General features: G+C 35.0%; 1 long non-coding RNA gene across 1 annotated transcript in view; it reads right to left on the reverse strand.

Annotated features, from left to right (window-relative positions):
• Window positions 1–13,400: 13,400 nt before the first annotated feature.
• LOC129233003 (uncharacterized) overlaps window positions 13,401–26,850 on the reverse strand; it is a 30,029-nt gene continuing 16,579 nt past the window's right edge. The window contains exons 3-4 of the long non-coding RNA XR_008581419.1: window positions 25,798–25,877; window positions 13,401–14,157 (exon numbers count right to left, since the gene is read on the reverse strand). This is a non-coding gene — a long non-coding RNA (uncharacterized LOC129233003). The remainder of the gene's footprint in view (window positions 14,158–25,797; window positions 25,878–26,850) is intronic.

The following is a 26,850-nucleotide window of genomic DNA, read 5'->3' on the forward strand; positions in this document are numbered from 1 at the left end:
TAAGGATTTTGTTTTATTTTGGAAGCATCAAATGACAGAAATAAATGATTATCAGCTACGCCATAACAATAATCTAATGAAGCCATGTCGGTCTCTTAAGATCGTTTTGCCAAACCTGACCACTGCGTAAAAGGAAATGCAATTCGGCCGATAAAGGAACACTTTCCTCATACTCGGCAGGGACTAAATGAGGCGATATATAGTTTGAACTGAGTGGTGCGTAACGATGCCTGCTGGGCTTGCATGTGAAGCGGTTAACTTTCACACAACTCTCAAATAAAGTGCCAGACTCTTAGATCAGTCCATCGCTGGAGAAGTAATTGCTAAGGGTAACTCTGCATTCATATCTCAGTGTAAGCCACTTCACACAATTCACCTAGAAAAAGGTAACTGCAGCGTATTTTTTTCAATACGTAGAAAAAAATACTTAGCGGGCAGAGAACTCTGCATCCCTGGGCAGTTTTAACCACTCCAAATTGCGACTAACTGAAAGAGGTACAAATTTATAAGGTCTCTGTAAGTGCTAAACTTGATTCTCTGACTTGACTGAGCGAAACAGATCTTCGTGGAGGTTGATTTTTAAAAAACCTGTCTCCCTCCAAAAATGGATGAATCGAGTGATTTAGCAAAAACAAAGCTTGAAGATCGATGGATATTCTAAATAGGAATTATATGTTGATATGTTTCATGTCCACCACGATAAAGACAACAGCTGCTTAACTCTTCATTGTGATAGTAGAAAAAGTGTTAACCCGAATGTCGAAGGAAGTCATGTCACAAGTGACGCCAAAGAAGCAACGTCAAATGCTGAACCAAAGGAGGGAGAAATAAAGCAGAAAAATGAAGCGATACAAGAAACTCTTCGAATGTCCAGGCTACTCCAAAAAGCAATTGATAAGCAAAAACACTCTTGCTCGCCAATGAGTGTTATGCACGAACAGTTCAAAACATGCACTGCAATGAAAGGAAAGAAGGACACTCGATTTGGCACACTGAATGAAATTTACTCGATTCCGAATCTTCGGAAGACAGTGTAGAAATATTATCAGAAGCACCACAACAGAAAACTGAATCAGTTGTCCACTTGGTAGAAAAAAAGAGGTTATCCAGTTTATCAACTGATGCTCTACCCGAAGCAAAAATGCAAACAGTTCAAAACTACCACCGAATCTGAAGGACAAATAAAACTCTCGGTAAAAGTATGTGAGAAGTTTAGCCACAAAAAGAAAAGTCTTTTGAAGAAAGCTCTTCAAAAATGCGGGAAAGCCATTGCGTGCATGGAAGGTGCTGATAGGAAAGTCCAAAAAGAAGCGGAAATGCACAGTGCTCTTGACACTGAGGAGCTAAAACTTTCTAAAGAATACTGGATCAGAGAAACCCTGAAAGAAACTTATTAATCGTAATTTAACGAGCTGCTTCAGCATATTTCAAAAGGGTAACAGTGTATGCATATTCAGGTTTACGCCACCTAAAATAATTTACCATGAAAAAGGTTGATTAACAGAAGAAAGCATTAGTAAAAATATTTCCCAAACGAATGCTACAGCCAAAGCTGATAATTGTTATTGGGTAGGCACAAAAAAGTACGTAAGATCTCATATAGTTTACAAATTTACTGCACATGATGACGTTCCGCATCACCCGTGTGCGAAACCATAGCAAACTGAAGAGCAAAAAGTCTTTCGTAGATGAGCGCTATGCATCAACAGTTCAAAACCATCACTCCAATAAAAAAAGTAGGAAACGCGTTTACTAGATTCCGAATCTTCGGAAGACAGTGTAGAAAGATTATCAGAAGTACCACAATAGAAAACTGAATCAGTTGTCAATTTGGTAGAAAAAGGAGGTCATGTAGTTTGACATCTAATGCTCTACCCGAAGCGCAACATGAGGTGTATTCAGATGAATCAAAGAAACGGACCAAATCTGAAGGATAAATTAAACATTCGGTAAAAGTAGGTGAGAATTCTAGCCCCAAAAAGAAAAGTCGAAATGCTTACAGATTATATTTGATGCCAGGGGAACTTGGGCACCGTTGTGAGACAATTTGCAGCTGTAGTATCGTTCTGTGCTATGGGAGTGCAACTCACCGATACCAAGTCAAAAATAAATGGTGTGATTTAAGACACTCATTAAGATGGAAATTTGTTCGAATGAAAAAAGAAAGAATGAAGATTGGTGGAGGAGGAGGGTGGAGCTGCTGTTCAGAACCAGTTTCTCGCCTCAGTCATAATTGTCCTGGTTCAGCTACTTTTGTGCCATAATTAATGAGGTAGATCATGTAGTAGATCCTTTGTGAATGACACAGACAGTTCCCTAGAACGCATGTCTTCTGCATCGCTTTTAGATATCTCAGAATAATTCATATATCTGGTTAAACATTCCGGTATATAAATCTGAAAAGCAGACTTCGCTCAAATCGCGTGGAGACTGCTCTGCGTTTGTTTTTAGTCAGGTGAAATACCGACGTGTTAAGATTGAAGGCGCAAGATGGCATTGACTGCTGCACTAAAACTAGGAATTTACTTACTGGGATTTGGAGTTGCTTTTCTTATTGGATGTGCCATTATGTTCTACACAACGACAGCCCAAACCATGTGCATCATTTTCCTGATTGGATTCCTTTGTGGAGTCGCTGATTTCAATACAGGCCAGTTAGCGCTAGCAGTTCAAGTATAAACACTTGTTTAATCCCTGGAATTCGATCCAGGCAGAACACATGGCATTTTAGCCGCACGCAGTGTTTGCTGATTTTAAACGGGATTTTAATGGTTTTTAAATGACAAATAAAAAAATTTCACCATAAAAAAAAACCTATAAATGATACTCGTATTAGCATTACATATAAATACAACAAACCTTTCAGTTCTACTATCTTTAATTATAGAAAGTTTGCTTCCTCTAATTCAGATGACGAGGAGCAATGCATCTGTGATCAAACTGATTTCATGGAATTTGTTGATACACATCATAAGCACATTATCACAGGCAATCTGAACATAATTAAGAATGAAAACGTTAGACATATGATGTCCTTCGGGACTAAATAATCATATAAAATATAAAGTGGCTTTAGATATGTTTTCACAGGACTTAAACAACTTCATTTTAAATACTGCTTACAGATTCAGCATTCCTGTTGATGCATTTTTTGAATGGAAGTACCATGTTCATAAGGGCTTCCAAAATTTTACTAAAGTTTTTCTCAACGATAAGGGTTATGAGTACTTCATATTATACAAAGATAATATCAATTACATCAAAAAAATGCAACAAAGTTTTATTTTTGTGCCTGTCGATAGGTCAGCTAATAATTATGCTATTATATGAAAAAAGTTCTATATGACAAAAAAGTTTTCTGAACTAAGTGATTCTAAATATTATGAAAAATATAATTTGAATGAACATATTATTCATAAAAAGTTCAATGCCTTTATCAGGCAATGTAAAAACCTTTTTTCCATAACTTTTTCCATTTCTAATAATAAAAAAATGCCATTCCTGTTTTTAACACCTAAATTTCATAAAACTATTATAAAATTTAGATTTATATGCTGCACTGTGGGCAGCAAAAACAAATGTTTCAACATTAAATTACAAGGATATTTGAAATCCATTTATGTTTTTCTCAAAGAAAAATTCAAGAATACTACTTATTGTTGGTCTGTTGATAATAGTTATGAAATTATCGAGACTTAAATCTGGTTGCACACCTGTATCTATTCAAACGTTTGATTTTGAGAATCTTTTCAACAACATACAACATTTCCATCGAATTACTTTATAATAACATCAAAGATATTTTTGATTTATTTTCTTTCGATGAGGAACTCGGAATTAACAGAGATCTTTTTTTAAATCTCTGTGATTTTTGTTTCAACAATAATTTTATTCATTTTAATAGCACAATCTACAGGCAAACCCACGGCATTGGCATGGGTACTAACTATTCTAGTACAGCTGCAAACCTTTTTCTATTTTTTTACGAATATAATTACGTTATCAAATCCAATAAGAGCCTGAACATTTTTCGTTATGTAGATGACATTTTGGTTTTAAATTCTGATTTTACTAACGAACACAAAAACGTTTATCCTGATTGTTTATACCTTAATTGTGCAAATGAAGACGATAACAACATTAACTTTTTGGATATTAATATAAAAAATGAAACAATGTTCTAAATTTAGATTTATACGACAAACGGAATAATTTCAATTTCAGTACTCTTTCTATGACTCACTGGCATAGAAATTTACATAAGCGCGTTTTTATCAACATCATCATCGGACAATTAAACAGGTTCAGTAAAATTTGTAATAATAATGAAAATTACAGTAAGCAAATGTTCCGTTTCTTTGCTAATCTTTTTTACAATAACAATTTCCCACTAAAGTTCATTCGGTATTACAGTCATTTTTTTCAGAAGTAGCGGCAGTATTGCTCCTAAACACTTGGATGCACGGTTATGCAAATAACCGTGATGATAACTGCTTGCTTTAGTGCCGCCATTCACGAGCGAGCCGAATGGAGCCGAGCCATTAGGAGTCAATCCATTTGGAATGGGATAAAATTGTGACCGCATTCACGACACGACCGCACCGCGCCAATGTTTGTTTACAATTTGAAAATCGTTATTCGGGCATCTGTTTTTGTAATTATTTGGATATCATTGGTGAAATAACGTCAATTTAATGATAGCTAGTCCTCAAATAGGTTTGTATACGTTTATCTCCTGACTTTAGCAGACAAATTTGTTCATTTATTTGTGTGAACGAGTCTTGATTTTTTATCTCCTATAAAGCCGATTCGTCCTTTAATTACTAATAAGAAATACACTAATATGAGGAGAAGCATTTATGTTTACTTGCATTTTAAGATTGCTCGCTGCAAACCTAGATTAGATTACCTTTTACTGAAATTCGCTAATCGTTCGCCAGAACGGTTAACGTTTCTCGAAACTTGCTATGCAAAACTGCCTTGTTTAACAGTCATTTGAAGGTAGAAAAATCTTATATTGCCGATTTTACGATAATTTATTTCATAGTTTTATAACAACCAACAATTATCATTAAGTGAGAAGCATTTTCTAAGTTCTTATCGTGTGCGCTAACTTCATAAAAAAATTCATCTCTTTCGTTTATTATCCATTTGAAAAACCTGACACATAGGTACATATATATTTACAATCACTCAAAAAAGCAAACAGCTTGTCACATTTGCTTTAATGCTGTAAAATATAAGTTGTTAATATTGAGTTACTGGACTAAAGTAAAAGTTTTTACTTCATTAAGTAATTATGATTTTTATTTCGTATTTTTAAAAATTCGAAAAGATAGATTAACCTTTCAAACTCTGACAACTTATTTCACAAATCGCAAAGATTTAAATTGTTTAAAAAGCTTTATTCTTGTAAACAAACTGAAAATGCAGGCTTTCTTGATTAAACCAGGTGTGCGCTCATTAATTTACGGCTACACGAATAAGAATGAATTCGGTTCAAGTTCAGGGGTTTGTTCTCCTCATTGCTGTGAAAGGAATTGTTTTCCTAAGCTGCAAATTTTTGTGGAAATGACGACGTGGGTGATTTCTTGAGATGAAAATGTTGCAAATTTATGTGAACAGAGCCTAAAGTCAACAAAGATATTTTGCCTTCCCGTCTGCAGCAGTATTATGTTTTTAAGGACAATATTGTTCTCTGTGTGTATGTAACTTTAAATATACATAACACGTTTATAGTAAGTAACATAAAGGGAATTCGTCCCAATGGTCATACGAGGGTGATTGCCTGTTAATGTAAATTTGGCTTTCGCTTTTGTTGGCTTTTAGGATATATCCCTCAGTAGTGGAAGTAAAAAAAAGAAGAACGGTTTGTATAATTTTTGCATTGCAATAATTCCTTTGCTTTTATCATGTACTTTCATACTACTCTTATATTTAATGTTTTGAAATGTTGAAGTTATGCAATTTTAATTTCCAGGAAAACAGTTTTTCTTCGTTTAATTATTTCTGCACATAAAATTATCTTTTATAATTTTATGTTTCCTTTAGTTTGTGGCAGGACTCTGATCACTTGTGATTGAAAATAGGATATTTACTAAAACTATTTTTATGCAATGCCAATTTTGGTTTTAATTTTTAAAAAAAATTAATTTAGTGTATGTACTTCATTATTTTTGTCTATGAAATTGTTTCATTTATTACGATCAGGAGGGGATGGGGAATTGTCATAAAATCCTGCTTTTCAACTCATGTAGATAATAAATATTTAAGACTTTCTTTAAAAACTTCACATATGTTTTGTTGTTTTGAAACATTGCATTAAGAACACATTCCATTAAGTTTTTGGAAGAAAAAAAATATTTTATTCTTTTTCTTTTTCATACGTAGTTATGACCACTTTACGCTAAGAAGTGGTACATTGGGCAAGGTGGTCATGTTAAACAATAGATGTACGCCTATTTTAAAGATCAATAAAAGTGAAAACACTCGACACTGCTAGTCCTTTGAAAGGAATCAACTTCATTTAATTAAATGATACATTTTTAATGCTCTATAGTCAAAAGTTGGCCCATTAAGGATTTATAGGTAGCTCATGCACCAAAATAGATACAGGAAGGGATGGTTAGGGGGAACTCTTCTATCATCAACTTTTAATAAAAATTAGGCTACGTTGGATTTTAACGTGATAATTACTTAAATGACCTCATACATTTGGGACATGATCTCAGAAATCGAGGCAGATGGCCGCAGTAGAGACTTCTTCCCTCCATTTCACAATTTGCATGAAATTACATGAGAAAAATATTAAACATATTTAGGTCGGATTTTTTTTCAGTAAACATGATAATCGATCTATACTATTATTTTATGATCAGTTGATATTTCTGAAGTTAGAAAAGTGGAGGGCAATGCCCCTTTACTTTTGAAATTATCGAAACAGTCCCCTCCTTTGAGACACCTGTGTAAGACAATAATAAAAAAGTAAATTAATTTGAATTCTGAAATTTTGAATTCAAATTATGTGTTTCACAATCACGAGTTGCGACAAGACCCTACCAAAGGTGCTCATATGCAAAATTTTAGGGGGGGGGCTCAAAAATTTGCCCCATGGTTTACAAAATATTTTCCCCATGGAAACCGATTTCAGTACAATTTTAATCCCCCCCCCTATATGGTTGCCTTTGGGCCCTACTCATTGGAGTTATTGTTTCTAGAAAAGGCTCCTGTCCCCCCCAAGCCTGCCCCTGGGTGGTTACATGTGTATAGTTGTGTGTGTGCATAAACCTATGTGTATGCACGTATGTGTATGTGTACGAGTGTACGTGTGTGCAAGACATGGACGCCACCGACCAGAAGAAGCAGATTCTGAAGGACAGTGCTCAGGACCAGAGGAGCCGCGCCTGCAAAGGACGGTGGGTGGGAGTGCTGCAGAGGAAGGCGGGAGGAAAATAAAATCAGCGTAACGTCAAGGACAGTCAAATGAGAACAATTAGCAATCGTGATTGCCCCCCCCCCCAAAAAAAAAACAGTGAGTAGTAACTGATTATCTTGACTATTTGCAGTTACATAATTAATGTTAAATAGAAACTTTTGCTCTCACGCAGTATTTAAGTCTTCCATATAGTGCTCACAAATATTGATTTCTGTAAGTTTCAGCTAATTTTTTCATTTTTAACACATTGTTTTTTATTATTCATTTGCAAATGTTGATTCGCAAGTTTGTTAGCTAATGTATTTTTCAACTTGATATTTTCTTTAGTATGTTTGATTTAAAAAAAAAGAAAAATAGGAAGAAATAATGTTTTGAAGGAAGATGATCAATTTTAGGCTTTGTGCGAGATGCCTAAATTTTTTTATTTTTTTGGATATTAATGATTTTGTAGTACATGCGGGGTTTATAAGGGTAACTTTTTATGCACTTTGAATTTTGAATCTTCAAAAAAAAATTTTTCGATTTGGCTTAGTATGCAAGGTTTACCCAAGGTTGGTGTAGTACATAAGGCATACTGGTTCATGCTTTTGGATGCAAGTTGGCACAGGTTGTCGTTGTTCAAATTACATAACATTTCTTTTCTTTGGATATCAAAGAAAAGAAAATAAGAGGGAATGCGACAAAAAAGATCTACTTTAATTTTTTTAGGACACCCTAGTTTTCCATCCCCCAAGGTCCTAAGTACCACGTGAAGCTTTCTACACATTCAATTTCATGAAAATTCTACAAAATTTGAGAGAAAATTATACCGTTCAGATTTTAAAATGTTGTATAAGTAAATAAAACCATTGCGTTCACTAAGTAAAGCATTGCCTGCAGTAAAATTTGGAATTTAAAATTTAATTCCTTATTGATAAACTCTAAATAAAAATTTTACATTTATTGCACTATTTATCTGTCAATAATATAGTCTTCTATTTGATGTGCGCAAGTTAACACCACCTGCCCTTAATGTTCGCTTTAAAATTGAATGTATATAAATGCTGTACAAATAAAGTTATTTTGTTGTTATGAGATGTTTTCTTATTTCAATTTTTTTCTAACAAGAGTGGTAGGTGTGAGCCGATAAGAATGAGACCACGTTGCATTTAAGCCGAAATAAAATGTGAAAAATTATTTCTTGCTTGTTCTGTCGCTATAGTAGTAGCTGCTACACCTGCTGGCTAGAAATAATATTTCGGCACATAAATGCCGCTCTTCCATTCCTCTCGGCTTGCCCTTACTGACATAATTACACAGCCGAGAACATCTTTACAAAGGGTAATCAGAGAATTTAGCCTCAATTTTTCGAAGAATGCCTGGAAAAGACGAAAAGAGGAAGAATGCAATTCCTAAATCAATATTTAAAAAAAATGCTTAAATGTTACCTTATAATTTCCAAAAAAAAAAAGTAAAGCTGATTTAAATTTAATTGTATGTAGTGGTGTAACTAGGGGTAAGCAGGAGTGGCTCTTGCCAGGGGGGCGGCATTTCAACTATTTAAAAAAAAAATTAAGAGGTTTTTTTTTTTGACCAGAGAATTTGAAAAATGCTAAATAAAAAAAAATAACCTCGCAAGAGCTAGAGTGGGTATATATATAAAGTTAAACCTCTCCTAACAAACACCCTTCAAGTGCGGACACCCCTCTTATACGGACATTTTTTAATTCCCCCCGATTCCAATGCGAATAACATTTAACCCCTGTCCTGCGGACACCCCTCTATTATGGATAAAAATATTTGTCCTGTTAGTATCGGCATTAGAGGGGTATACACATACATAACATCTACTGAGAATGAATATTGGGAATAATTGAAAACAATTCTAAAAAAGAAAATAAGAAAAAAAATTACAATGCTGCCTCCTACTTGTCAAATCAATATATCAATGTTCCAAAAAAAAATTCTTTTGGAGGTCACGGTGACTTCCCATGTGGGCCACCCTAGGGGGAGGGAGTGCAATTTCTTTAGTTCGCCTGGGGTGCTAGACCCCATAGTTACGTTACTGATTGTATGTTATTTTATAGGCTATCCACATGTAGAATTTCAAATATGTAATAAGAGTTTATGACTAAAAATCCATTTAAGATCTACCATAATGATACGGATACAGATCTTTTTTCTTTCGGATCTATCTGCCACATCACTCTCAATCAAAGACAAATAGTTAGGGCAAACCTAACCTGGCAGCATTGTAAAGGCTACGCAAATCTCAATCCTACTATTACAATGCTGCCAGGTTAGGTTTGTCATAACTGTAGTGATGCAAAGAAAGTCGTGCCCCTTCTCCCCCCCCCCACAGGAACGTATGGTTTTAATGTATATTGTCAATCCTAAACTGTTATGACCAAAAAAAATGCCCGCAGAAGGTAAATTCTATCTGCACTAGTGCAAAATTTATAACATATGTATTTCTTAACATGAAAATATACACTTGATTATTCATTTAATTGCAAGAACCTGTTAAATAAAGTCTTTGTAGGAAAATTTAGCTGAGCGCTAAGAACCATCAATATTTGCTATTACTATTAATTTCAATGAAATCTTTCTATCACTAAGAAAAAAAGAATTCATATTGTTTTGTTTGGGTTCAAAATATTAGACTGACTTTCTTTTTTTTTTTTTTGAATTGAAGAATTTAGGCATGTAGGATTTTTTTTTCTTTTTAAATTAATGAAACTGAAACATATCAGAATATGCAGTTTTTAGTGCTGCATTATGCTGCACTAAAAAATGCTTACATTACAGTTATGAAAAATATATTTAAAGTATGCTGTAAAAAAAGTCAGTTTAGTTATTACTAACTAAAGTTGATAAACAGATACGTACAAAATTTTTATTATTATTTTTTTTTTTGACAAGTATGAATAATGTGCTGCGCAATAAAGTTTTAGCCTTATAAAAAAACCCACACCTTGAGTACAATCTACTGAACCTAACAACTGTAAATAAAACCTATTAATATAAGTATTACTTTATTTTCTTACTTTTATAGGCTCTAATATTTGAGAGTAGAAGTCACACCAGTTAATCTTTTTCATTTCCAATTTTTTGTTCTCCTACCTCTCTGTTAACGAAACACATTTTCACAAACAATAATTGGTTTAAATAATACTGTTGTTTTATTTTGCAATTTAAATTCAAAATTCTCTTAAGTATTATTCAGTTGTTGTTGTGAGTAAATTATTGGAAAATCTTTGCCTTGTCAGAGATTCATTCTTAACCGATGATTCTCAAATTGTCATTTTTCTTTAAACATCATTCGTTTTATTCGAAACAAATACAATATGCATGTAGAACATATGATGCATTTCTTAAACGGCAACATTTTTTTTTATTCAATTTGCTTTCTTTTCCAATTGTAGAGCTAAAAGTTGGAAAAAAACAAAAAAAAACAATTACATCCATTACGCGAGGAAACATGATTTCACTACCGAAAACAAACATTGCATCACGATTTTCACCCCTCTCCCTCTCTCAAACCCAGGGAGCTCAAACCAAATACTCTAATTGGTTGATATTAGTTAGTCGCGTCAGGTACATGAGATTATCATCGACCACTAGTTCCTATCTCGACTCTCCACTCCAACGGGTTATCACATTCACGATGCGATGGAGCGGTCGAAAATCGGCGCGGTGCGGTGGATTTCGGCTCGGTTGGATATCCAGCGAGCTGCGCCATGCCATCCAAATGGATGAGGGGTTCGGCATTCACGGGCGGATTTTGGAGTGTTGCCGCGCCGTTCGGATGGATGGAGCGCCCGTGAATGGCGGCCCTTACATATTTAATGAATGGCCCCTTATAGTCTACTATTTTCATTGAAGATAAATTAGCATAAGGTAATTTTATATTCTTCAAAAAATAAATGAACACCCATGTAACAAATAGCACTTATTACAGAATTTGTCTTTTGTGCAGAAACAAGTTCAATTCGAAAAACGGGGCTTTTAAACTGCGAAATGAGCATGCCATCGCTGATTTAAAACGAGTCTGATTGAGGAGCATAACGTACACCTCGAGCGCAGCGCCATCTGGTTTTTCCTCAGATCTGACCTCACTTTTTCCCCGTCGATCGGCACACTACTCTTTCTAGGCACTATAGTCCAGACTTCGAAATCTATCGTTCGTGCTGCCATCAAGCGGACAACTATACAATTAGTCAACAAAAAATATTCTTCTGACACAATTTTGAGATTTCTTTTTTTTTAACGCTTTATTCCTTAAAAATATATCGATGCTTTTTAAAAAATACTAAATAGGTTAAAACTATTGTTTACGCTGAAAAAAAAGGAAAAACATAATTTTTTCTTATATACATGATTATTTACATTAGATAGCGTTACTTAATAAAGGAAAGAGAAGAAGAAATTTATTTATTTTTTTTTAACATTTAATATAAATGGATGAATTTATTTATTATTATTATTTTTTAAGGACAATAAATTGCGTTGATGATTGCTACGATTCTTAAATTGAATAATGCATAAATGTGATAAAATTCTAATCGCCACAAGTTGTTAGAAATAATAAAGTTATTTAAAGAGAAAAAAAATAAGGCATTATACATTATTTTTCATTTGGTATATATTGAATAACTACATTGAGCATTCACATGAAATAAACTTTGCATATGTAAGAGCTATTATTTGAGGGAAAAAAAATAAATAGGACAAAATGAATAGAAAATAGTGAACGTTCTTTGATGAATTTACGTCTAAGATGAATTTCATCAAAGACTGAAAAGCAGACATTATGTTACGTTTATTTTTAAATAAGTAATTAAATAGCTTAACTCCAAACAGAGAAATATCCAATCCTATTTATTATGCTTAGATTCATTTAGCATCTTGTTTCATATATCCTTAGCTAGTTCTTTTCTTTTTTATCTCATTGCTATAATGATGTTTTTTTTTTTTTTATTTCTGTTCAGTTTCAATTCACTTCATTTAACAACAATATGTGTGTGTGAATCATTCTTTCTTCTTTTCGTGAAATTGTTAAAAAAAATAATATTTGTTTGTTTATGATTTCTTCTGATAAAAATACTCTGACTTTCAAATTAATTCTTCTGAACTTAAAAAATTTTAAACATCATGATTTAAAAAATTCAACTGATTTAAATCAAGTTGATGGGAAATTTTGACGAAATCCTACATTGTAATATTTGATTACCGTACATACTATATCACTTCTACTTTTTATAACGTACGTTTATTGTAACACTAGAAGTATCCGCACAGCGATGCCCTTGCTAAAAATTTAATGGAAGTCCGATGAATTAAAAAAAATTGACGCCCCCTCACCCTCTGATCTGAAATAATCATTTTTCTTTGCATAAAATGCATACACACCATTTCAAAAAAAAAAACTATTAAAATTTCTTTAAATTTAACCAAATAAACAAAAAAAAAAAGGCATCAAATAATATCTTTTAAATGCAAAAATAGTTCCGCAACAAGTAATTTTTAACTCCTTGTTCGGGAATTTATGTGAAATTTGGGCCTTAATTGGAATAAAAAAAGAACTATTTATCGGATTTTTTCGAATTATAGCCTATGTCACTCAGTAAGAAAGTACCTTTCACATAGTGAAGGAATTTTTCAATTAGGTGTAGTGGTGCCGGAGATTACCTCGAACATATAAACACACAAAAATCGGCCCTCTCTTTATAATATTAGTACAGATAAGGTTCCACCCAGATTTAGCATTGTTTATTAATATGCAAGTATCCAAATATTTTATTGCTTTATTATACAGTATAAGAGGAGATTATGAGTATGAAGGTGGGGGGGGAGGGGGCATCTAATAAATTTCGTGTCCAGTATCTTCAAAAACCATAGTCGGGCTCTGCAGAATTCTGTTTATTGTTATTGAAAGTGTAATGCTTAAAATGACATAAAAACGAACTTCAAACTTAATGCAAAAGTTATTTTATTAGTACAAGTTAAAGGTAAACAACGACATATAAATAGTACAACATTTGCGTGAAATATTATAAATATGTTAAGGAGCTCCGTTTTTAGCGCCAAAACATAAATTCATTGATGTGAAGAAGATTTGAGAGATACCAGGAGGGTCCTCAACTGATTTTTCCTTGTAACCCTGAAACTCATGTTTACCATTATCTGCAAAATTATGCTTTTTTAATATTGATTATAATTACTCTTCAGCCCAAAAATTTGTGAGTTCTTGATGCTTAAAGTTTTATTTCCACAAAAATAGGGTTTATGGAATGTTTTTCCCCCTCTAAATGTTTTATTTTGAATCACGTTTTCATTATTTTGAGTGGAAAAACTTTTACAACCAGTTCTGAACAAAAAAATCCGAAGTTACACATAAAAACTCTTGAGTTAAGAATTACTGTCAAACACACGTAAAAACAGGTGCACTTGCCCATAGTTGATGTTCTTTTGCTTTTTTGCCCCAACTTTTATTGTGGAAAAGATATTTGGCCTTGACATGCCGATTCTAAATACATGAGCTACAACACGGATAAAAAATAAAAAAATAAACTGAAATGCTCAGTTAGGAGGGTTCCCTCACAAATAATGTCACCCTTTGAGGGTGAGGATAACAAAAAATGTGACATCACAGTTTTCTGACGTTATTTACTTGGACAGTCCGTAACTTTTAAACACAGTACACACCTTGCTGCACTTGTTTTAGACTCTTTTTTTACCATCTGAAACGAAAAAATGAAATAGAAAAATCGCAACTCACCATTACAATTTCTTTTGAAAATTCTACTTAAAATTCACTAATCCCGTAGCCACTCTAGGCTTAACCAGGTGCCCACATAAAGGGAGGGAGCGGTCATGGGTTAGACAGCGGCATTTAAATTGCTAGGAGGGTATTTTTCTTTTTTCGGGGGGGGGGGGTAGGGCTCCCCTAACATTATGCCATATTTTATTGCATTTTAAATGTTTTTCAGAGATATTTATGTCTTATTGTTACCAGGCAAAAGTTTGACAACAACATACGTATATTATAATACTTTCGTTGAAGCAAACATTCCCCCATTTAGCGTGAAGTATCAAAATATTTTATCGAAAGTTTGTATAAGTAAGGGTTGGAAGGGGGGGGGGGGGGTTCATCGAATGAAGTTCGTGCCCAGTATCCTCAAAAGCCTTAGTCGGGCCCTGACTATAATTATTAAAAGGCATTTGCAGAAATATCATCATCTCTACCCCTAGCTAGATGACAAAAATGACACCAAAAACAGGAAATAAATATTTACAAAAATAAAATTATTCTTTACAAAAAAAAAGTACAAACACTAAGGAAATTAAGAAAACTTATTGACACTTATGAGTATTAGGAATAGAGGATTAAATGCAAACCAAAATTTTACAAAAAAGAAAGAGGAACCAGATTCTGCCATCGAAAAAGAATGTGTGTAAAATCAATGGAACATACAACACACTTGTGCACAAACAATCTATTTTTCCGAAACTATGCAATTGAGAATCAAGACTTAGATTTTCCAATTAACATTCAAACTCCCGCATATTGGTTCAATTTTTTTTTGTTTCGTGTGTCAATTTCTTGAGAAATTTGGATTGACAGATAGAAACAGATAGAAAAACAAATATTTGTTTTATTTGTGGCCTGCAGTAGTTATGGCATTCAGCTAATGAAACATGAGCTTTGTGACAAGAGCAAGAATTGTGACACTTTGAGACAAAAGGGCGCAATTTGTAGGGAAAAAATGCAGCACCACCTATGGACAGCCCTTTTATGGACTTAATAGGGATGGTTGTTTCTGCCAGAGGGTGGGAGAAGGGAGTACGCTAAAAACTGTCCCTGCCACTTTTTGCAAAAATGGAAAAAATATTTGTTTGGCATGCAATGGTTTTGTTTTTACAAAATTTAACTCTAATCTTCCAACAATAAAATTTAGCTGAGAATATCTAATGCCTCCTTGAAACGGTCATCTATAAGTCAAATTTATACTGTTTGATTAAATCTCTTTTTTAAGTTAGTACTATGATTGCAGAACATTAGAAAGGGTAGAGTAAATAATAACAGGTTCATACTGTTTCAAATTAAAGACATCAACAATAAAACAAATGAATAGTCTTAAGGATTAAGGAAAAACAATTATTTTGTTTCAGAATGAAAATAACTCCGTTTCGTATTTAAAGCGACCAAACCATAATCAAAGCTATGAGAGGACAGCTCCACTAGCTTCAAAAGCCCTCCGGTCAGGCACATCACAGTTAAAAGCTGCGAGGACGTTCTGCATATCTCGTTCACTCAAATAGGCTAATATGTCGTTCAGGATCGTTCCCGGCAAAGGAGGGAGACTCCCGAACAACGTCTCAAAGCATTTCAGGCAGGGAGCCCTCACGATTCTCCTCCTTTCAGCCTTCTTCACTTTGAAGTCGATGAAGTCTGCATAATTGGGGAAGTCCCGCGCAAAACCACCCCCCAGCAACGCATCCCGGAACTCCCGGCTCTCCAGATAGTCGGCCACCTTCCCCACATGCCTCGCCGCAACATCGTAATAGGTGATATTGCGACTGAGCACTTTCGTCTCTTTCATTCGCCGGATCTCGGAAACACATTCTTCCATCCGTTTCTTGCAGATCTCGACTCTATGGGCCTTCCAACCCTTCCATTCCACCGAAATGTCCTTCCAGGCAATAAAAGAAATGATCATCTCAGCCACGCTATTGTCCCCGTAGTCTACGAAGGACAACTGCAGAGGAGAACTTCCTCCATTATCCATCGTGTGAGGATGCTCGCCGTTAAACAGCAGGTTTCTCACAGTATTTTTGTATTTTCTACTCGCAGCGTAATGCAAGGCGGTCCTTCCATATTTATCCTGCAGGTGGTTTCTATCCTCAGCGCCACATAAGATTTCCGCAATGTCCTCCTGGAACATACAGATAGCCAAGTGGAGCGCCGTTTTGCCTTCTTTAGTCTGAAGAAGGGGATCTGTCCCTGCTGCGAGCAGCAGTTCAACAATCTCTGTGAAGTCATATTTTACAGCCATGTGTAGGGCAGTCATTCCGTAGTTGTCCTGTACGTTGACCAGGTCCTTCTTGCTCGCCGAGAGAGCAATTCCTTCCCCTTCCGCCGCATTCGAAGTCGATTCCTTTCCCGAACGAAGAGTTTTCCGAAGAGGTCCCGAAGACAGAAGTTTTCTCACAATAGTTTGCATTAAAAATTTCACAGCAAAATGCAACACGGTCTCTCCACGGTGATCCCGAAGAACGTTTCTATCGTCGGCATCGCAGATGACTTTTGCAATTTCCTCCTTGCTTAATCTGATGGCGATGTGAAGCGGAGTCCAGCCCCAGTTGTCCTGAAGATGCGTATTAGCCCCTGCAGCCAGCAGCATTGCCACCATCTCTGGGGAATACCCACCTGCCGCCCTGTGCAAGGCCGTCCTCCCGTTATTGTTCTGTATGTCTAAGAGGGGTTTTCGTCCGTTGGCGTCTCTTGGATTAATGTCAGTGCGAGCTGCGAGCAACACTTCGACCGCTTCGAGGCGCTTATGCCACACAGCCACATGTAAGGCGGTGTTTCCTTCATTGTCCTGTATCTCGAGAAGAGGGTGTGTGGCTCCGAGGTGGCTGCTGGACCAAGTTGCCAGCATCATTTTCACAACTTCTGCAGATCTCTTAAGGACGGCCTCATGCAAGGCGGTCCGCCCTGCCTCATCTTGCATGCCAAGGTCTTTCGGTTCAGCCGTTGAGATTGCCAGAGTTGCACACTGGTCACTGCATCGGACGGCGCGATGGAGTTTCATTTCCCCAGATGCGTCATGGCAAGCTTCTACTCTTTTCCTAAAGGCAAAATGGTTGTTTTTAGAAAGGATTGAATTCAGCTCTCTCACTTTCTTTTTTGATACAAAAGCAAATTTTTGAAGTTGTATCGTTGAGAAAATTAGAAAATTCCAAAAAAAAGAGGCCCCGAGGTAGAACAGAAAGGTTTCGTTCAAACCTTTGACACTAGAAAGACGACGGGGGCCCGTTGACCTTGTGCACAGATTGTTATTCAATAAATCGAACGATAATTAACTGAAAGGAAAGGAACTTTCTATTATATGACCGTATTTGATTGCTTATTTAATCATTTAGTCTTAGCCCATTAGCGCAGCCAGAAATATTTTTGGAGGGGATTTTTTGATAAAAAATTCCTTCTGGACAGTTTTTTTTTATGGAAAAATACCTTCTGGAGTTTTTTTTTTTTTATCAAAAATTATTTCTGAAAGGCGTTTTTTGATCAAAAATACCTTTTGAAAGGATTTTCTTTGTTTTTTGATCAAAACAACCCTTTCATATACATAAACTACGGCAAAAGAATTTGCATTTATGTTAAAAGCAATGGGTGGGGGTGTTTTCACCCCAAACCTCCGCCCTCCCCCCGCTTTGCTGCGCCACTGACTAGCCTCATAGAAGTGTAAATATTGAACCTTGTACCTAGAAGGACGAAAGGGGACATATTGGCCCCTGACGTATTTTGCATTACGAAGAGAGAAAAGTTTCCTCACTCCTGCTGAGCTGTAGAATGAAAAATTGTTTTATTCCTTTTAGTTTCATTTATATCTTCCTATTACTGTGGTTGCATGGAATCCAAAATGCGAAATCATTGCGACTGCCCGCACGCCAAAAGGTGGGAATCTCTTTTCCAAAGAGATACAGTCGAACCTCTATATAACGAACTACCACACATCTAAATTTTCTATATATCGAAATGTCAGCAAATTTCTACGTTCATTACATAGAAATCTTTATATACCGAAAAAAATTTCGAGACATTCGTAGATTTTGATTCAATTTCAGGCTGTTTGTTTCGTGAAAAATGAAAATTAGGGGAGAAAATGATGTCTACTAAAGGTTGTTGCGAAATTCGTAAGGAATCTGGGGTTGAGGGCTGTGTAAATAGGTCGTTGTTCTGTTCTGGATTTCTTAAATTCCCTCAAGTATATTTCAAATCTAAGTTGTGACCAGTAACACTGTAAAACCAGTTTCAAGTTATTCCTTTTGTCTGTTGATTATCATTCCCAGTCTTTTTGGCTTCAGTAAAAATCATTCAAGTTAAGATTTTTTTTTTTACTTTTCTCTCGATTTCATTGTCAAAACGAAACAACCCTAATGTTGCGAATCAAGTTAATTGCCGAAGAATGAAGATGTATGACGGCGCAAAAATGTAATTTTTGTTAATGTTTTAGTTATTAACTTTCATTTAATCCGATGCTCGTATAAATTAGAAAATTGGGTTTCATAACATGAAAATTAGCTTTAATCTTAGTGTTTTAGGAGATGTGTACGATAAAATAAGATTGTTTCTATAAGTCGAAATTTCTATATATCGAATTTTTTTCGGCAATTTGCTGCTTCGATATATGGAGGTCCGATTGTACTTACATTTTACATTTTGGCATGTACGGAGAACGCCGGTTAGTTGAATAACCAGTTAATTGAATCAACCGCTTTAATCAGGGTGTAAACCCAAAAAAAAATTTTTTAACTTCCCTCACTTTTCTAGGTTTTCCATACCCCAAACAAAATTGTTTCATGTGATTTTTTAAAGGTTAGTTTACCTATTTTCGCTATTTTTTTAAGGGTTGACTGTGCTTATGTCACATTTTATACACCTTACGTTTTTTTTATATCGCTGTTTAATGTAAATTTCAATTACATCCATTCATCCTTAAAACAGACTTTGTTTCTTGGGAAATTTTTAAGCTTTCGTTTTCTGAGAAACTTTGAGAACTTTTAAGAAATTGCTTCATTAAATTGTTAAGCATCAAATACATCTCTTTTAATATATTTTTTTTTAGTAATTTCAAGTTGCATGAATTTCTGAATAAATTAATTTTACTAAACTTAAAAAAAGAAAACATCTTTTGAAACTGGTAATAATTTTTTTAAAAAAATTCCAGGTTTTCTGCATACATAAGTGAATTTCCCTGACGTTTCCAGTACAAAATAATTCCCTGACATTTCCATGTTTTCCACGTGGATAGACACCCTGTTTAATGAATCAAATCGTCAAAAACAGAACAAATCCAGCTTTATCGAATGAGCCGCTTTATGCAATCAAAACTGTTTGTAGCAAACGGGATTCATGTACGCAGCGGCCACTGTAGAGACAACATCCAGGGGCAAATCCAGGATTTTTTTCTCACTACCTATTCTTGTGAAAGTACTGTATCAATAATCTATTTTTGTGAAAGTTTTTTTTTTATTAGCATTGTGTTTCGGATCTTTCAAAGGCACATTCTACTTTCTGTTAAGAAAATTAGAGCAATTTAAATGGTTGTTAGAAAGGTTCAACAGTCGTTTACTATTATTTCAAACTTTTTTTTGGGGGGGGGAGGGCTAAGAGGTAGGGAAAATACCATTGTATCTCAGCTCAATAGGCTTTGTACTGTGTACAATTCAGGAAATTATCATCCCCCAAAACTGATGCTACACTGCGTAAATGCTATTTGGCGAAAAACAGCTAAAAATGAGTTTAATACTATGAAAAAGTTGCGACCTAAAAATGGACCACTAAATGACCAAGTTATCATAATGTGGAACCGTAACGTGGGCAAGCCGATTGGCGAGAATTTCATCGTGCATTATTTGTAAACATACAGGGGAACCAAAACACCTTTGAATTTTCTACTACGGGCAAAGCCGTGCGGATGTCACCAGTCATAAATACGAGCGCCTGACCGAGAGATAAGAAATAATCTAATATTATTTTCTACTCGCATTTACTACTCTGCTTCTGTATGTGCATATAAACTATGATTTTTGTATATATATTTATCCAAGAACATTCTTCATCACACTTATTTTTGCCTGTTTCACTTATCAATTAATAACTCACGCAAAACTATTAATGCAAATTCCGTAGCATACTATTCCATTTAATACGAAATGCTAACTCCATAAAGTTGAGCAAAGCTAAACCAACACTGTTTGATACAAACAATGTAACTACCAGATGTCAAGACGCAAATTTAATCACAATTATTTTTTTCCCGAGGTCCCCCCCCCCCAGGTTTTTGTCAAGAAAAAAAAAATTTCCCCAAAAAATTCCCCTCAAAACCCATTTTCCCAAAATTTCTCCAGAAAGCACCAGATTTCCCCAAAATGGGGAAATTACCCCCAATCTGGCAACACTGCTTTCTAGTGTTAAATGTGAATTTCTGAAGAAAAAAAAGAAAGAAAACGCTCAGCTGAAGGGTTGATTTCCAGCCCCTCACAGAGGGCTATCGCAAACGAGTAATGTGAGATCAGAGCCAGGAGTCTGTTTCAGGGGAGGAGGGGGGGGGGGAGTCCTTACACTAAAAAGACTGTCACATTTGTCAGTTTTCATTAAACCGCAAATAAAGTTGACTTCATTGAAGATTATGCTGATTTTTGAGAACTGTGATTAGTGATCATATAATACCGATACATGGGTATTTTTTAAAGGGACAAACAACCTCAAAATTTATGCTTCATAGTAGGACTAATACAAATAAAATGTGTGTGCGTAATTAGAACACATAAATACTGATGCGTTTCTACAAACAATAGCGCTAATAATTCCTTAAAATTCAAGCAGAAAAAAAGAACAACATTGAACTAGTGTTCCCGCTAGGCCTTTTTTGAAGGGCGCAGCGCCCTGCCCTTTTCCATATCGGCAGAATGCGCCCTGCCCTTTTTAAAAATAACAATATGCACCCTGTGTTTTTAAAAAGGTGCCTCAAGCATCGTTGGGACCCGCAGCGATATCGGGGCGATTTTATTTGTCCAGCGATCGTCTCCAAAAACGCTCATGTCTTGCCATTGTCTCCAGAATTTCACCCTGAAAACGGCCCCATGAGTAAAAGGAGATACAAACACCTAGGCAAAGAGGGGATGAGATTCTCGGAATTCTAACAGACTTATCAGTTGGAAACAAAAGATAGATTTCTTCTTTCTGCTGAGGATGGATTTGAAAGGGTGAGGGAAGGTGTTCGGTCGTCCGCGATGGCGGGGGGGGGGAGGCGGGGGAGAGATTATTGTTTAATTCCTCCCCATCCTTGAGTTTCTGAGAATCAGCAATGAGAGAGGGAAGGTGGTAGGTAGTCTTCCTATATTATTTTCATCTGTAGGACCAGGGGGCGCCAGTTCCAGGAAAAGTAGAAGGGGTACTACTTGTCAGATAAGAACAGGCAACAGATGCAGATGAACTGTTCCATTTCTTGTCCGAAAAATCCGAGTGCAAACGCAAACGGTTCTTGATTTGAAAATACACGGTTCTTGACGATGATGCCAGCCGAAAAAATATGAAGTTTACTGAAATATTTCAGGCTGTTCTTTTTCTTTTTTCCTGTAAAACAGAACAGAAGCAGGGTTCGTATGCTCTTGATAATCCTTGTAAAAGGATTGGAAAGAGCGTTTTTTTTTTTTTTTTTTGAAGTAATTGATAAAGTTTTGAAAGTTAACTTAGTGCTTGAATTCCTTAGACTCTAAGGAATGCACAATCTATGGCCCGCGAGCCAAACGGGGCCCACGAATCCTGTTGAATTAATCCGCGAAAATTTTTTAAAAATATATATAAATAAAAAAATTTGAAAAAAAAAAAATGAAATAACTAAGTTTGTGAAATTATCGTCTTAAAACTCATATTTATTGTTCTAGTTAACAATTTCAAGGTCAAATACAGATCGATTTTACCCCATTTATAACTATCACTTCCCTAAAATCGCACTTGCAAAATCGGAAGATTAACGAAAATAATGTAACAAAAACGGCATCTTCACCAAAATAAAAGTTATTTTTGAAATAGAATGTTGAATTGAGCAATGAACATCGTATGAATAGGCAATTTTCGTAGCGTTTCAGCCCTTTGTGTCCGTTTTTCTTTTGCACGTGGAAATTAGGCTTAGCTAATTTTGGCGCATTGCTAATGATTGTGAATCAATCTTTTCGCATCTGGTTCTGATTGGTGAACTTTCTAATTGTTTTCTAAGTAGTACACAGTACAAAGTACTACTGAACCGAAATACAAGGGTATTTCATTGTTATCTTGATTTTTATCCCGCCCCCCCCCCCCAAAAAAAAGAACGTTTGAAATGGAAACATATTGTTCTGTGTAAAATTTGCCAGGGAAATTTTCTGCTGCGAAATATTCATTCATTCCTTTTTGCTGATTATTTGTATTATCCTTGAATACGATTTGTATACTAACAGATTATTTAAAAAAAAAAAAAACTTATTGACATAATTAAAAACATACTTTTGACATACTTATGCTTTTTCCAACTAAAATGATCTTTTACTGTTTCTTTTTTATATATATAAAAAACTATAATATTGCTTTTAAAAAAAATCACAAAAATAAAATGCTGATGTATTAAATTTTCAGAAAACTTTTCAGTGAAATTAAAATCTTGGATTGTCCCCAGCTACTTGGGTAGCGCATACATCTGCAAACACATTTGTGTCATGAAGTTGTGTCAAATCCAACAATAGGCATTCAAATAAAACCTTTTTTGTTTTGAATATTGCTACGACTGCATTTTTGAAGCACTGCACACAGTATTTTAATAATTATTCTGTTTGAAGTATAATATGTTTTAAAAGTTGAATTTACATTCATCATGATTTTGATGTCTACTAAAATACTTAATGGCATTAAGCACATTACTAGGCAGTTTTTAGATAGGAAGGAAGGATCCGTAATTAAATACTGTTCATCATACATTGAAATTCAAAGGATTTTGAAATGCCTAGAATTTTCTATTCTTATAGGAAAAGTAGTCACAATTATAGCCTGAAAATGTTGAAACACACCCAAAGCTAAGATTCAGCATTAGCTAAATGTTCCTATGGAGTTTGAAAAATGTGCTTAGTTGGCATGGGGGGGGGGGCAATTTAACCCTTAAGGTAAGTGCATTTTCTGGAAGAAATGATATCCAATACTGAAGTCAATGGTGGCGATTGGGGGGGGGGTCAGGGGTGTGCACAGAAATTTTAGGGCCCGTCACAAATGTCTTTTCCGGGTCCCCCTCTATGTTGTTTGCCTCCATATTTCACCCCTAGTTTAAAAAATATTGGACCCCCTTGAGCATCAGACCCGGCCCCAAGAGGTGCCCCTTCTCCCCCGCCCCCGCTGTGCACGCCCCTCAGGGGGGAAGGGTGCTCATGGTAGAGGAATGGATGAAATTTTTGCAAGGTGTTTTAAGATGCCATTTTTCTTCTTTTTTTGGGGGGGGGGGGTCAGTACTTTTGAGAGGTGCGTCATTGGTCTTGGATGGGGGAAGACCACGTTAAAATAGTGCCCTTTTTATAATAAATAATGCCCCTTTTAAAGACCAGCACCCTGCCCTTTTTTTTTCTAGAGTGAACACTAATTGAACTAGTTACTTTCACAAGGGTGCCCCTCTCCCCGAAGTTTAACGGCACAAATCCCCCCCCCCAAAAAAATCTCAACGCTCTTTCCTTTTTTCATTTTTAGCTATCGTTTTAATTTTATTTATTTTTTAAAACAGATTGTTTTCTTGAGTTTTTTTATTTATTTTTAATTACTTTATTATTATTATTATTTTATTAGAAAAGTTCTGATCTACGTCAATGACAGTTTGGTATATATCGGATATTTTGATATTATATCCGAAATTTTCAACCAAAACAAACTAAAGTCTTCAAAATAGTAAATGCATGGTCAAATCACTCTTTATTTTCTTATATTATTATTACAATATGTAGATTTAAAATTAAGGTTTCTTTCATTTTTTATGTCTAATATTTCATTTTACATTTCCATCAATTTTAATGGATTTAATTTAACATCTTCTATTAGCTACTTTTACAGTTGTCGGTGCACATTGATTAGACATTTTCTTTTTTTCTGAGCAATGTTTAATATTTAATTAGGCAATTTCACTATGAATTAAAATCATTACATTACTAATAATTTTATGAATATAAAATACAAATAAAAAAGGAATATTATATTACTTTGCTATATTAATGATGTATCAATACATCATAAAATATAGGGACATAACTTTTTGGTTATTTTTAAGAAAAATGAACAATATTAATATGATTTACATACCTTTTTTAGTGAAAATGTTGTATTTGGAAAAATAAATATAGAAAATATCAAAATATCATGATATTTTCAAAATAAATATCGGATATGCAGTAGAGAACCAATTATCCGGGAAGTTTGGGACCATCGCTATCCTGGAGATATCTGAATTTCCCGGTTTTCTGGATCGCTAAAAAGCGCTATTGGCCGATTGTTTATAAAAATTAAATTACTGTAATAAATAGTAATGCAGATTAAAATAGGAAGAAAACAGTTCAGAAATGCTGTTACATATCGAAATATTAAAAACTACTAGTGAGAGAATAATTTAAACTCCAAAAAAACGTAAGTTATTCACATAACCTTAGACCCTCACATTCAGTTTGAAAAAGAAAAAAACCCCCACCACTTTTCGATGTTTCTAAACGAAAGAAAATGAAGATATGGGCAAGAAAAAGTCTGAACGTAAATGTGCGATTTTTTTTTTACTGTAGTGTATAAAAAGAATTTGCTTTTATGAACGCGTTTTTTTTTTTCTTTCTTTTAAAATTATTTGTAAAGATTTTCTGTTTGCAATTACGGTAGTTTTTGATTCTTACTGCTTTTGCATTAAGTTAATATCAATAGAAATTTTATTTGTGAGTTCTTGCAGCCTTATTACAGTCTTGCGTTTAACGATCTCTAAGTTTCACGAACACTATGTGGAAAATTCTCGAATCTGGCTTCCAGCGTTTCCCGCACTTTTGCGACGCTACTTACGCTCTAAACGGCTCTAATTAAAGGCCATTAAATAAAATATTGCATTAGAATACGACAATATTCATTTCTTTAGTTTTCAGTTGGAATTAAACATGAAAATTTCAGACTTACGAGTGTACTTTTTAATTCAAGAAAATATTTCCGAAATTTTGCTCCTCGTAAAGGATGATAACCCTTTGAAGTTCGTTTTCGTAAACATTTTCTCAAGTTATACGTGATTAACATTATATTCATTAAGTTACCATTCATATTCGTTTAGGTATTTCAAAAAAAAGATCTTAGTTTTTCAAAAATTGCCAAAAATGCATATTTTTAAAAAATGGAGGAAAATTGGGAAAAAATTGCTGGTTTTCTGGTTTTCCGGTTTTTTGGTTCCCGGATAAAAGGTTCTGCACTGTATATCATGATATAGATCGACTGATATATATATCTGCGAACCCTGACTAAGATGAATAAGTTCAAATATGACTCAGGGGATGGATCCCTTCTCAGCTTACAATAGATTACCGTGCAAGTACTTTCTGAGGATTCATCGGCAGATATTTACCTGGGAGGTTCTTTCTCCGAATCTTCGGATCGCCGTTTCGACGTTGACGGCAGCTCGCGATTCGCTCTACAGCCATCTCCCTGGAAAAAAAGAGAGCTCTTAGGACAGACAACGTGGCTCACAAATCAAACCCTAGTCGTAGAGGTAGTCGGAAAAGGACAGTTCCTTTCGCGGTAATAGAGAGTTGCCCTTTCTTGGGCGGAGGATGTGTCAGTGTTGCCAGATTGGGGGAATTTTCCCCATTTTGGGGAAATCTGGTGCTCTCTGGGGAAATTCTGGGGAAATGTGTTTTTTGAGGGGAATTCTTTGGGGAAATTTTTTTTCTCTTGGGGAATCCTGGGGAAAAAAGATTTGTTTTTCATGTTTAAATTCCCGTCAAGAAGTAGTTACATTGTTTGTATCAAACAGCGCTGGTTTTGCTCTGGTCAACTTTATGGAATTCGCATTATGTGGAATATTATGCTACGGAAATCGCATTAATGTTCTGCGTGAGTAACTAGTTGATACGGTAAAAATAAGTGTGATTCTTGGATACATATATACAAAAATCATAGTTTAAATGTACATACAGAAGCAGAGTCGTAAATGCGAGTAGAAAAAAAAATTTGGTTATTTCTTATCTCTCGGTCAGGCGCTTGTATTTATGACTAGTGGCACCCGCGCGGCTTTGCCCATAGTTTAAAAGGTCTTTTGGTTCCCCTGTATATTTACAAATAATGCATGATGAATTTCTCGCCAATTGGCTTGCCCACGTTACTGTTCCACGTTATGATAACTTGATAATTTACTCGTTCATCTTATCATAATTTTGCTCGGGAAAATGTTCTCGAAATTGGAATAGAAAAAGAACTACATCGAATTTTCGAAAAATCGCTTAAAGGCGCACACTCCCATGCTTTCAAACTAATTCTTTGCCAAATTTCATGAAATTCGGCCGAACAGTCTAGGCACTATACGCGTCACAGAGATCCTGAGAATATCCAGACAGAGAGACTTTCAGCTTTATTATTAGTAAAGATAAAGAAAGATAAAGAAGATAAAAAAGAAAAGCGA

Source organism: Uloborus diversus, unplaced genomic scaffold (genome assembly GCF_026930045.1).
Source record: "Uloborus diversus isolate 005 unplaced genomic scaffold, Udiv.v.3.1 scaffold_149, whole genome shotgun sequence".
NCBI lineage: Eukaryota > Metazoa > Arthropoda > Arachnida > Araneae > Uloboridae > Uloborus > Uloborus diversus.